This window comes from Sciurus carolinensis, unplaced genomic scaffold, assembly GCF_902686445.1.
Source record: "Sciurus carolinensis unplaced genomic scaffold, mSciCar1.2, whole genome shotgun sequence".
NCBI lineage: Eukaryota > Metazoa > Chordata > Mammalia > Rodentia > Sciuridae > Sciurus > Sciurus carolinensis.
In genome coordinates, this window is record NW_025920248.1 from 172,535 (window position 1) to 185,171 (window position 12,637).

Sequence of the window (12,637 nt, forward strand, 5' to 3'; positions counted from 1 at the left end):
TGTGTTGTGATCCATTTAATTATTGAATTTAAGAGTGGTTTTCTTGATATATGTAGATGTTCCAATGTTTGGGACATAAATACTTATGACTGTTAGTATTGTTGATATAAATTTCCCTTAAAAAGCACATAAAGGTATTCTTTGTACCTTTTGATTAACTTTGACTTGTTGTGTTCTTCATCCGATATGAGGATAGAAACCCCTACTTTTTATGTGATCCATGAAAGTAATACAATTTTCCCATTGTTTTACCATTGGTCTGTAGAGATCTTTGCTTTTTATCTCAAAATACAGAGTTAGGGAAAATGTGCTTCTAAAACTCAAAAAAAATTTCAAGATGACAGAAGCAGAGGAGATAGATTTTCTGCCTGCTCTGTTGAGGAAAAAAAAAAAGGAAGTCAGATAGGCAGTTCTCAGCAAAATGGGTGAACAACAACAAAAGGACAGACTTTACTTGAATTAAAACTGGATTTTCTGAGCAGAACAGGAACTCAGATGTTGGATACAATAAAATAAGGAATAAAATCCCAGCAGCACAGTCACTTCCATGGCCATGCAGGCAGAAAACACAAGCAAGGGTGTTCTTCCATTAGAAAAGTGGAGTGATAAGTTCACTAAATATTCCACATTTTAGGAGACCTGAGGCATGTCTGGAATATGGAATATTTAAGAACATTACCTTACTAAACTGAAATGCATGCTGCACACTAAACATGTGTAGAAAAAAATCCACCACCTCTTGAGATGGCATGCAGAGGACAAAGGAAGGTTCCATTTTTCACCTGCAGCTTGTAGGACAGTAGCTGAGGAAACATATTTCTAGAAAACTCATATTTGGAGCTTGCAGTCCCAGCTTGGAAAGATGTGTTTGGCAGGGAATACAGAAGAGCAGTTGTAGGAGACATTGAGCTTGGATTTTAAACCATAGACCATAAAATGAGAAGGCTAAAGATGATGTAGGGGACTAAAATTTAGCTCTTTCACCACATGAGTGGAACACACATGAGATCCCCTACAGTACAGTTTTCTACCATGAACAAGCAATTACTGGTCCCTGAAGTTGTGCTGATTTAAAATTTAAAACCTTCAAAAAAATTGGCATTCAATGAAGATCCTACAGCCTACCTAATGTGAGACGTAATTTCCAGGAATTATGCCAATGGGATTATGTTTCTCACTCCAGCATTGCAGAGAGTGAAACTTTATGCTTCTCATGACCCTGAAAAAAACTGTTAAGAAGAGAAGCTGTGAAACTTTTGAACTACAACAGAAAGAATTTGTTAACTTCATGGATATTATTTCTCCTTTTTTTCTTTTCTTTTTTTTCCCTATTAAGCTATGTAATACACAGGACTAGACTTCATGTACATATATCACAAATCCTGCTGTTTTGAATAATTGTCACTTTCCATGTCTGATGAGAATAAAAAATATTTCAAGAGTCTTGTGATTTAGAGGAGCCTATTTGACTTTGGAATCAGACACAGTTCATCCTGAGCCCCTGCCTACCTGCTTATTAATTGTGGGATTAGGTCCACAGAAGGAAACAGAAGTTACAGCTTGACCAATATGTCTACCCCAAATTGCCAAATAAGTTTAAATTTCATGTATGTAAACAATAGAATCAGGCCAATGAAGAATGCAGGCTGTATCCCCAACCCCTAAGAAACCCAAGTAGTTTTTTCTACTGTATAATATCTGCAATGTGGAAAACCTGTGTCCATTATGAAGTGAGAAAGAATGATCTACTTTTGGACTCTACCTGGTTTGAGCTCCCTCCTCTCACTCAGGGTCTTGTTTCTTCTAAATTTGTGCCTGAGGAGAAATATTATTGGGGAATTGTATCCCTCAATACTAGCATATGAAGAGATATATCAGATCCTTTAAGTCCCTAACATCAAGGGACCCATAGCCCTCAAACCTGGAATGTGGCTACTATGAAATGAGGTATGATGGAGAAAGTCAAACTTGATCACGTAGTTCCAAAACCACATGTACTTCAATTGTAGTATTTTGTAAGTCACATAAAGCTAATATTCTGAAGGCTGTGTTATGTTATTAATATCAATTTCAGCTTTCTTTTTATGTTATCAATGTGAATACTAGAAATATTTAAATTACCTTTGTGCCTTAGGTGTCATTTTCAGTAGATAATGTTGCTTTAAGAGTTTGTTCCTATTCAAAGTTTAGCCTGTCTCCTAACAAGAAGAGAGAGCAGAAAAGTTAAATAACATTTCATAGTAATTGTCATTTTATTTTCATTGATGAACAAAATACTGGCATATAAAATCCATAAACTGAAATGACCTTGTGCATTATGTTAAATGGAAGTGTTCTGCTGGTTGGACTAGATCCCACATTTAGAAGGAAATCTTGCCTTAAAATAGCAGCAACCTGGGCTGTGGTGGCTGGAGGCCTGGGCTGCACTGGGCTCCGTGCGCCCCCCACCCCCTTATATGAGTCAGAGGCTGCAGCGCCCATTAGCACTGACGCTTGGGGGCTGCGGGAGGGCGGGGCTCCGGTGGGGCCCGACCCAGTCCCCAACCGAGCCAGGTTCCCAGCCTCCGCCCTCCCCTCCCTCTCCTCAGTGCAGGGGGCTGAGCTCCAGGATGGCGAGGCAGCGGCAGCGGTCACTTCCTACTGTGTCCAGAGCTGCCTCCTCCGCTATGGTGTTCCGCAACGTGGGTCGGCTGCCTGAGGAGGAAGATGTGGAGGGGACTTCGGATCCAGGACCCTCAGAACTGCTGTCCCCAGCACCGCTGTGCCATGGACCCCAAATCCCTGCCACCGGGCTTGGCGCTTGAGTGGACCTGGGGCGCGCTGACTGGACTAGAGGCTCAGTTGGCAGCTCTGGGGCTTCGGCAGCTGGCGGGGCCAGGGGTCAAGACAGTTGGTGGTGGTTGCTGCCCATGCCCATGCCCGCCTCAGATGCCCCCTGCTTAGTCGCAGGCTCCTGCTGTCACTCCGCAGGCCAGGGAGGACCCCACAGAAACGAGCGACACTGTTGGTCTTGGAGGGCTTGAAATAGGAGGCGAGAGCCTGAAGACTAACAGCTGCTCAAAAGAGGAGCTCAGCAGTCTGGGTTGTGGAGGAGGAGGGGACAGCCGACTTCTGCTGCAGTCCTCAGGTTCCTAAATATCCCAGTGCCCTTCATGCTGCAGGACTTGGTCCTTCCAGGGCACCTGAGTCGAGGGGAGCAGTAGCGGCAGCAGCAGCAACAACCTCCCCCACCGCTGCCACCTCCTGGGCCCCTCCAGCCACTCGCAGTCTCTTCTTGGAAAGGCTCCTTCAAAATCCGCCTCAGTCGCATCTTTCGCAAGAATAGCTGCAAAGGTGGCTCCAGCAGTGGGGATGGAACCGGCAAGAAGCCTTCTGGAAAGTCGCTGCTTCAGTTGAGAGTCTGATGGACATGGGAGACTCAGCGGGCCGGGAGCTGGACCCGGGGAGGAAACCCGGGGTGACAAGAAATCAAAATGCCTTTCTCCAATCTCATCAGCCCCCTGTTCACAGGTGAAACAGTGTCGCTTGTGGAAGTGGACATTTCTCAGAGGGCCTTACTTCTCCACACCCTCCAACTCCCCCTCCTCCAAGAAGAAACCTCAGCCTCCTAGATGCATTTCCCCGGGTTGCCCACATCCAAGCAGCTGAAGCCCTACACAGCCAGCCCCCCAGCACCTCCAGTGTCCTCTCTACCAGCCTGACTCCAGCAGCTTTGCAGCCAGCCTACGAGAGTTGGAGAAGTGTGGTTGGTATTGGGGACCAATGAATTGGGAAGATGCAGAGATAAATCTGAAAGGGAACTCATATGTTTTTTTCCTGGTACAGGACAGTTCTGATCCTCATTATATCCTAAGCCTAAGTTTCTGATCATAGGGTATCACCCACCACACTAGAATGGAGCACTACAGAGGAACCTTCAGTCTGTGGTGTCATCCCAAATTTGAGTACCACTGTCAATTTGTAGTAGAATTCATTAAGAGAGCCATCATGCATTCCAAGAATGGAAAGTTTATTTTTTGAGATCCAGGGTTCCAGGACTGCCACCAACTCCAGTCCAGCTGCTCTCTCCAGTGTCCTGATTCAGCAATGTCAAATCCTCCAGCATCTTTGCAGATTCTGGATCCGACAGCTTGTCTGGATAGATTATATCCTGATCTCCCATTGCCTAAACTTCTGATCTCTTATATCCCAAACTTCTACTACTATGATCTTCAGGAAGAGGTATACCTGTCTCTAAAGAAAGTGCAGTTCATTTCCAAACAGAAGCAAGAAGTGGAACCCTCCATGTAGCAAAGGACCCCCTTCGCTGGCCACCACCAAGGGCATTTGGTTGTCAAGCTCCAGTTTGAAGAATCAAAGAAGCTACCATGAAAAAAGAACAAGAAAAAAGGAATAGGAAGGTTTGGGATTCTGTGCTCAAAGACTGTGGTTTCTCCTGAATCCCTGGGGCTTGGAAGAAGCACACAATCAGAGTCTGAGTTGGGGGCTCCACCATTCATATACACCCATGGTATCCCAGAACTAGATGAACTTCTTGGAAAACTGGAAGAAGTCTCAACACTGATTCTTTTCAGAAGTTTTGTTTTCAATATTAGCATTTCTCAGTATGGAAAAATCACCTTGAAGGCAGCTGGTGTTTGGAAGTGGTGAGTAGGGTGAGCAGGTACAAAGAAGGGGCAGGGAGGATAGGAGCACCATTCACATTCAGTTGGTGCCAGAGATAGAGTTAGGATCTTCACCATGGACCTTGCAGTATGGAGGAGAAGCCAGAGAATTGCAAACAGGTTTAGAAGTTTGAAAGAAGGAGAATCTGCTTCTCATTGCCAACTTCAGTAGGAGCAGGAGAGAAAGAGGGCAGGTAGTCTCGAAGAGAAAACTGTTGGATAAAAACTGGCAAATGGTCTTTGTTGGAGGAAGTAGTGACTCCCCACATCCTTTTCCTTTTTAGGATTTAGGGACCTAATTTCAGAATCACCTCTATTGGAAGCTGTATTTATTTTGTTTTACTTAATTCCTTAAGCTCTATGACCTGAAATTAACTAAGCCTGTTCTCCTTTCAAACTCCTCCTCCTTTCAGTACCTTCCCCTGAGGTATCTGTACATTTAAATCCAGTCATGGGAATGTCATTCCTATTGCTTTCACCAGCTGTCAAGGCAGTAGTGTTTCTTATCACCTGAGCAGTTCAGAGCTGTGGTCATGGACTGCTGAGTTTAATGGAGCATGCTTCCAGATGCTTCATGGAAAACTGTATTCTCAATTTAGGAGTCAGCATTACCTCCTTATGTCTGTCAGTAAATAAGAGGGAATGTGAAAGAAGGTGAGAAGCAAAGCTATGGTGCTCTTCTTAGAAGAAATCTTGAATTAATGAGCCTTAATGGGATTTCCTTAGTTCAGAGGAAGAGAGCATCATATCTTGTGTTTTTAGGTTTATCATTGTGGTGTCACTTCTGGGACAGGAGGTAGCAAGGGCTTCTTCATTTTCCTGCATTCATTCTAGCAATTCAGAGATTTTCTGAGTCAGTTTCTATTGCTCTCCATTCTTCAGGAAGTCTTGTCAGATGCTGATTCAATAGTTGCCTGTTTTCTAGGTGGATATGAAAGATGAAGGAAAAAAACTTAGTACTTTCCAGTGGTCTTTAATTTTGTTTGCATCTGACCATTGTCAAATTGTAAAACATTGTGAGTGTGTTTTCCTCAGTTACTCTGGGGAGAAGTTTGCTATTGAAATGTGACTGTTGGGCTGTTGGGTCTTTATTACTCTTCTGCAGGAATTGTTCCATGAAACTTGGGTCCCTTGTGTTTATATCTGCCTCAGCTCACAAGATAAATCACACTGTTTGTGGTTTACTGACAGTTTGGGGTGAGGCCCCAGTGTCTTAGTAATTTGTAGGACGGCCTCATCTTGAAGCACTGGCCTTTGACTTTATACCCTGCATAGAATGTTCTTTCTTCCTTCTTGTAGCTGAATGGGGGGGAAACTTGGATCATTACCTGGCTATAAAGAAATGATCCCACAAAATGAGCTTTGCAGCACAAACCTAGCCCATTTCTGATATGTCCTGTGGTACACCTTTTTTCTTTGGCCTCCAGGGAAGTATTACCAACTAAATAAGATTGTGATTCCAGAGGTTGACTAAATTCTACAGTCTTGCCTCTGGAGGGTAAAGGTCACTCTCCATCTTATAGAAAGGGCCAATCCATTCATTGTAGAACCTGAAGTCTGGAATCCATTGATGTTCTTGAGTGGCTAAAATGCACTACCTGGGATTGTTTTCCCTCATTTCAGCCCCTCATTATTTTTATATTACTAAAAGTTTATATTATTAATAATTTTTAAAAACTATAGTGTGTGTGGCTCTGGGCTAGATACTGCAGAAAACATATAAGGTAGAAGACATGGTCCTTAGCTTAAGGAAGCTTTCAGGTGACTGCCGCATGTGAAAAAATTGGAGAGCAACTCATTGTGGCAGAGAATCAAGGACTCTTTAAGGACACGTAGATTGAGTGAGATCAGGGTAGACCAGATGGTCTGGGAAAGTTCTGTGACAGTGAAGCTTTGGGTTGTAGGCAGGGGCAGCAACATGAGAAGAGAAACACGTGAACAAAAGCAAGGAAACAGCAATTTCTGTGGCATGTACTGAACAGTGCAAAGCCACCCCTCAGAGCAACAGCATTTAAAAAATCATATTTTAGTGCAGTGGTTGAGACTGAAACTTCCTATTTATCAGGTAGGTCTGGAAGCTGAGGGGTTATAATGATGAGGTAGAAGCCAAAGCCAGAAGTCAGCAGGGCACCAGTCCATCACCCAGGACCTCACTATTTACTCTTGTCAGCTCAGGACCTCTGAGGGAGGCAGAGCCCCTGTACCCACTATGGTGCTGGAGTTTCCACTAGATAATTCATACATTCAGGTAAAAGAACAAACTAGCTATGAGTGAACCAACCTCACTGCCCATCTTCTCTGTCCTCCTGGGGAAAAAGTATTGAACTCTATCCATGGTCCATCTGTGCTTAGTACAGCTCAGATGATAGCCTGATCCTTCTTCAATAGATTGGGCTGCAAAACAAAAGTGCACAAGACAGTCTACACCATTCATGGGTATTTGACACCTGGGAGGGTGACCTTGTGTAGAGCAAGTTAAGCAATGTATGAAGGTGCAAGACAAGCACAGGCTGGCTAAAGAGTCAGCAGAGCAGAGGAAGCAGGAGCAGGGCTAGTGGCCAGTACCTGGCCTTCACTCTTTGCCAGTGCTGTGTAGTACTAATGGAAATGCACTCTACAGAGGGAACTCATTCCTTTCTGATCATTGTAAATTAAAATCACAAACTGAGAAAGGCTGTCCTCTAGTGACCCACTGTTAATTTCTAAGTTGTGTGATGTCAGTATCATAAGGCCCTGCATGTGTGACTTTCACTTATTTATGACTGATGTGCTGTAATCTTCCTCAGGACAAGTATGAGCCAATGTGAAGTAGTGATGACTACTGCTACAACCTGTTGTTACTTGAAATGCATATGCCATGTTGGGAGCACAGGTGCACGAGGGTGAGTGCTTTGGTGTGGGGGGCTAGATAGGTGACTGTCACTGACCCTTACAGAACTTAGGACCATTGACAATAACATTGGCCTGGTCTCCCACCTGTGAAGATGAAGTGAATATAACACCTGCAATGGGAGTCTTGTATGACTGTGCCAGCCCGAGAGGAGAGGTTTGGCAGGGAACTGCCTCTGTGGTTTCTTCTGCCTTCTTTCCTAATTTTTACTTGAACTGATTGCATAAGGCCATTATTGAGGTTGGGAGCCACATGGAGATAGTTGCACAAACCCCTCCAATGTACACTCCAGAAGGATGGCGGAGTGATCAGTGTTCCCAGATCCAGGTGCAAGAGACTGGAACAGAGCTGGGAGTGTCCTGATGAGCCAACATTTTCAGCCCTCATCCCTGAGCCCCCAGAGGAGTATGGCCTGCTAAGCCCCCTAACCCAGAAGGAAATGTGGATAAGAGGAACTTTTTCCCCAGGGTGAGATCTTTCCCTTCCCTGCTACCTCTCCCTTAGCTTTTGAGCCTGGAGCTTAGAGGATCAGGCTCCAGGATGTAACTCTGTGGCTGTTGGAAGGATGTCTGAGTGTGAGAGTGTGTCTTCATTTGCCCAAGTTTTGTCACCAGTTGAGGTGTTGTGAGCATATCCACTGGGGGAGCCTGGGATGTTTTCCACTTTTTTTTCTTTTTCTTTTTTTTTTTTTTTTTTGCGGTACTTGGGATTGAACTCAGGGACTTGTGCTTGCAAGGCAAGCACTCTACCAACTGAGCTATCTCCCCAGCCCTGTTTTCCAATTCTAAGAGAATGACATGCCCCCTATGCATAGGGGAGGAGCTTTTGAATTAGACATTTTCCCTATGGGAATCCTTTTGGTTTGGTTCATGGTGAGGTGGAGTGGATAAGTAGTTTTTATCTCTGATCATCAACACAGCTGTACTTACACTGAATTTGTGCTATTGCATACATGTAGCAATCTTTCTTTTCAGTGCAGCAGTGTTTATCAGTAGTTCAAAATGATTCATTTGCTCCTGGATAGTAAAACCTTTTTTGTTATAAAAGAAAACAAAAAAGAAAAATTTGCCCCACTATGATAGCTTTAGGATTATTGGGCCTCAAAGGTCAAGTCTGCAAGTCCCTGTGATATTCTGTTTTGGTACTGGAGGCTTCATGCTCAGTACAAAATGACAGGAGGGCTTGAGCAAATGGATAACAAAGTTTTGAGGGAGTGAAATGTGGTTGAACTACAGAGACAGCACTGGGGACTCAGGTACTGCAATTGAACAGAAATAAGTTGCTTTTAAAAATATTGATAATCTAGTCTCTCAGAGAAGGACATTTTTTTACATGCAAATTTCATGTCATCTTTTTTCTCATTGCTTCTTGGCCTTCTTGATACATGCTACCTAATTTCTTCCCATGTCCTTTCTGTCCTTTCTACACCTTCTTCCTTCCCTTTCCACTCTCATCTACCTCCCAGGAATCCAGTCCTGAATGCTGTGTGTGATGGTCCTTCACTCTCAATTCATCTTCAGAGCGTACCTGGAACTGCTCCCTTCCCCTGTTCTTTGCCCTCCTCCAGAATGCCAAGGAGCATCAAGAGGCATGCACAAGGCAGCCAGCCATAATGGGAAGACATGAATGTCTGGTTGCACCTGGACTTTGATCATAGTTGCTCCTGGAGATAGAGTGTGAGGAAAACAGGACACTCTTCATCAGAAACCAGGGTGATCATGTACTGCCACACAACTGTGCTCAGAGCTGTGTCCTCGCTCCCTAACCAGCTCAGGTGGAACAGGTAGGCTGGTCTGATGACTCTATCCTTGGTGCTCCATTGAGGGAGAGGCAGGAACAATACACCTCTCTGGGTAGGCCAGTTGTTGGAGTGCCCAAACTGTTACTTCTCTTGTCATAACCACTGCTCTACATTTTTAAGAAACTCAAGATGGGTGTCGTTCTGGGCTCTGGGTTGCCAGTTTTTCACCAGACACCAACTGTAACCACTCTGTCCTCTTAAGCCACCCCCACCCTCCTCCAAGCCAAAGCATGGCCTGGCTTTTTTTTCTTCCCATTTGGGTTTCCTCCTTTACTCTCCCTTTTAGTGCTTAATTTATTTAAAAAATTGCTGTATAATTAATTTCCATAAAGTATAAAAAAAAACTAAATGGTTAAAATAGACTTACAGGCCAATCTTAAATTGGGTGGGAGGGTTTGAAGGTGGGATGGAGAGAGGGAAAGCTGTTTTGATATAAACAAAACAAATGCACTTTGGGTGTGTTTTGGTATTTTTCTGGGGATAGTGGGGGTGGGTGTTGGGAAGTTCCTGTAGATTAGTTCCAGAATGGGATGTCTTTATATATTGTATTAATAGGCATGTTTGATTCTTGTAAAGTGACATTAGTAGCTGCTGCAGGTACTCTTTGGAAACCCCGTGTACAATTCCTGTTTTTTTGTAAGTGTCAGGGTGGAAGACAGTTGACTCCTGTGTTTGTATCTCCTTTTTATGATTGCTGTACCGACCCATGTCTTTTAGGGGAGGAGTGAAAAGAGATTTGAAATAAAAAATGTTTAGAAATTAAAAAAAAAAAATTAGCAGCAACCCGAGGCTTTTAGGAGCAATAACCAAACCTCAAAAAAAAAAAAAAAAAAAAAAAAAAAGGCCAACCAAAAACATGTCATTCTGGTCGTATTCATTCCTGGATTGGATATTATTTTCTGTCACTCACAGAGAACACTCCCTGACTCGAGGAGCAGGTCTGAGTCCCTGTCCAATCAGGAACACTTAGAACTGTCCAATACTGTTTGCTGTCAGGGAGTTGGGGATGAGCTTCCGCCACCTTCCTTATTTCCCCTGAGATCGCCATTATCAGCCGTTCGACTCTAGGTTTCACTCTCCTACTTCTGAGTTCCAGGTTGCTCTGCTGTGTAGGGGCTGAAGATCCCTAGGGACAAGGATTCTCTCCTAAGCACCTGGAAATGGTGAGTGGGCAGCGCCATAATGAGACTGGAGAGGGAGGCTGTTGTAATTGCGCAACTGACTGTGCAGGAACAGAAGCTGGCAGACCTGTGTTCTCCGCAGTCTCTGGAGTCTGCATGCCTGAGCCCTCCTGTTGGGCAGTGTACCCTCAGTCCTGCTGACCATTCAGGTGGGGAACACATCAGTGGCAGAGACTCTGTCTCACTTCCTTATTGTTTCAGGGCATCCTCAAACTCTACCTCTAATACTATTTGGCAGGTGTGTGCCTGTGTCTCAGCAGCTACCCAGATGCTGGTGATTGACATGTGGGCCCATTGCCTTGATCAAATTTCCACATGCCATTTTCTGGCAGGAGAGGAGCTGTGGCCTATAGGAATCTTTCTTCCTCTTGAATCTAGCCAATTTTCATTTTCACTTTCTTTATTCTTTCCTTTATTTATTTATTTATTTATTTTGCAGAAAGTTGAACCTTAGGATACTTTACTAATGAGATATATCCCTAGTACTTTTATTTTTTATTTTGAGACAGGGTCTATGTTAGCTGGTGACATTGGTCTTATTATGGTTTGATTATTTAGATTTTTCTAATGCAATTAAGTGTATAATTTTTACATACATATGCATTCATATATGGATTTAGTTTATATTGTGATTCCTTAATGATTATTAAAATAGTATAGTTTCATAATATACATGAATGTCAGGTAATGATAAGTACACCTTTTGTTCTTATAATTGAAAAATTTCTTGGCTACAATTATATATATAATTTTGTGGATGAATTTTAGAACTTTATAATTTGGTTTCTTATTTCATCAAAAGTAAAGCATGTTGATTTTTTACTATTGCATTGTAGTTATACATAATATTTGACTTCATTTTGACATAATCATACATGCAAATAATATAATTTGCTCCATTTCAGTAACCAGTAGTTCTCTTTCCCTCTCCTCCTATGTTCCTCCTCTTTCATTTATTTATATTTTATGAATTACTGCTTTACAGATATACATAAATATAGAAACTACTATGATGTATTCATATAGTTACATAACAATTTTACAGAGTTATATTGTAGGTTCACTTGGAAAATTGTTTTCTTTGTAAGAATTAGTTTTATCATCTACACATGGGATATGTGAGTTTTTATGTGCTTATGATATTTGTTTTCTTAGAAATTCTCCCTATTTTTTCTAAACATATATACATGTGAAATATCACATACAATTGCACATACAATTGCACATATATAAAACTTAAACATGGTGTTTTATACTATTTATTAAATTGGATGTACTATAACTAAAAATGTGACTAGCTCCTAGGAACCATTTTTTCCCAGAGAATATTATTTATTTCCTCCAAGATATATATTCTCTTTAACCATGCCCCTGAAACTGTAGGGCTGGTATTTGGGTGAGAAATGTTATGTTCTTACATATTATCATGATCACAAATGCTGTGATATCTGTTATTCTCTGTGACAGTGAGTATCATATATCTTCAATAGCAAGAATTTTCACAAATAATAATATACTCTTGAATTTATGAATATTTACTTATTTTATGTTATCATCAATTTTATTTAGTTGTGTCTATGATGGAATTGTATTTTATATTTCTCTAAATATTTTTAATATTTCTTTAGATTTTGAATTTCTTATGAGTATTGAAACCTTAGCTATAGAGATCCTTTGTATTAATTGGCAAATCAAGGTATTTGCCTCCATTTCTTTATTTGTTTCTGGCTTTAAAGATAAGAAAATGTATCCAAAAATGCAGATAGATTTGAATTTCAAGAAAAATGACTTTGTTTTTAATTAATAAAATAGAATACTTTTATTTTTATTCCCCTGGGTTTGTTGTAGGTATCTTGTATGTTTTGTATTTGGAGGGTATTTCAAATGAAATTCTAGGGCTTATCTTTGGAAATTCTAAGAGGAAATAAAAATAAGGAAAACCTTACTTCTCTATTGCTTCAAGAAAATGAATATATTTACTCAAATTCATTGGCTAAGTAAATTGTTGAATGACACATTCACTAAAATATCTACTCCTCTTTCTTGAAGATTTTTTAAAAATGATATTGACAGTGAATCATTTATTCTCTTATCTGGATTT

At 41.7% G+C, this 12,637-nt stretch overlaps 1 pseudogene; it reads left to right on the top strand.

The window, feature by feature from the left end:
- Window positions 1-2,666: 2,666 nt before the first annotated feature.
- On the top strand, window positions 2,667-4,349 carry LOC124975309 (suppressor of cytokine signaling 7-like; annotated as a pseudogene).
- The last annotated feature ends 8,288 nt before the right edge of the window (window positions 4,350-12,637 follow it).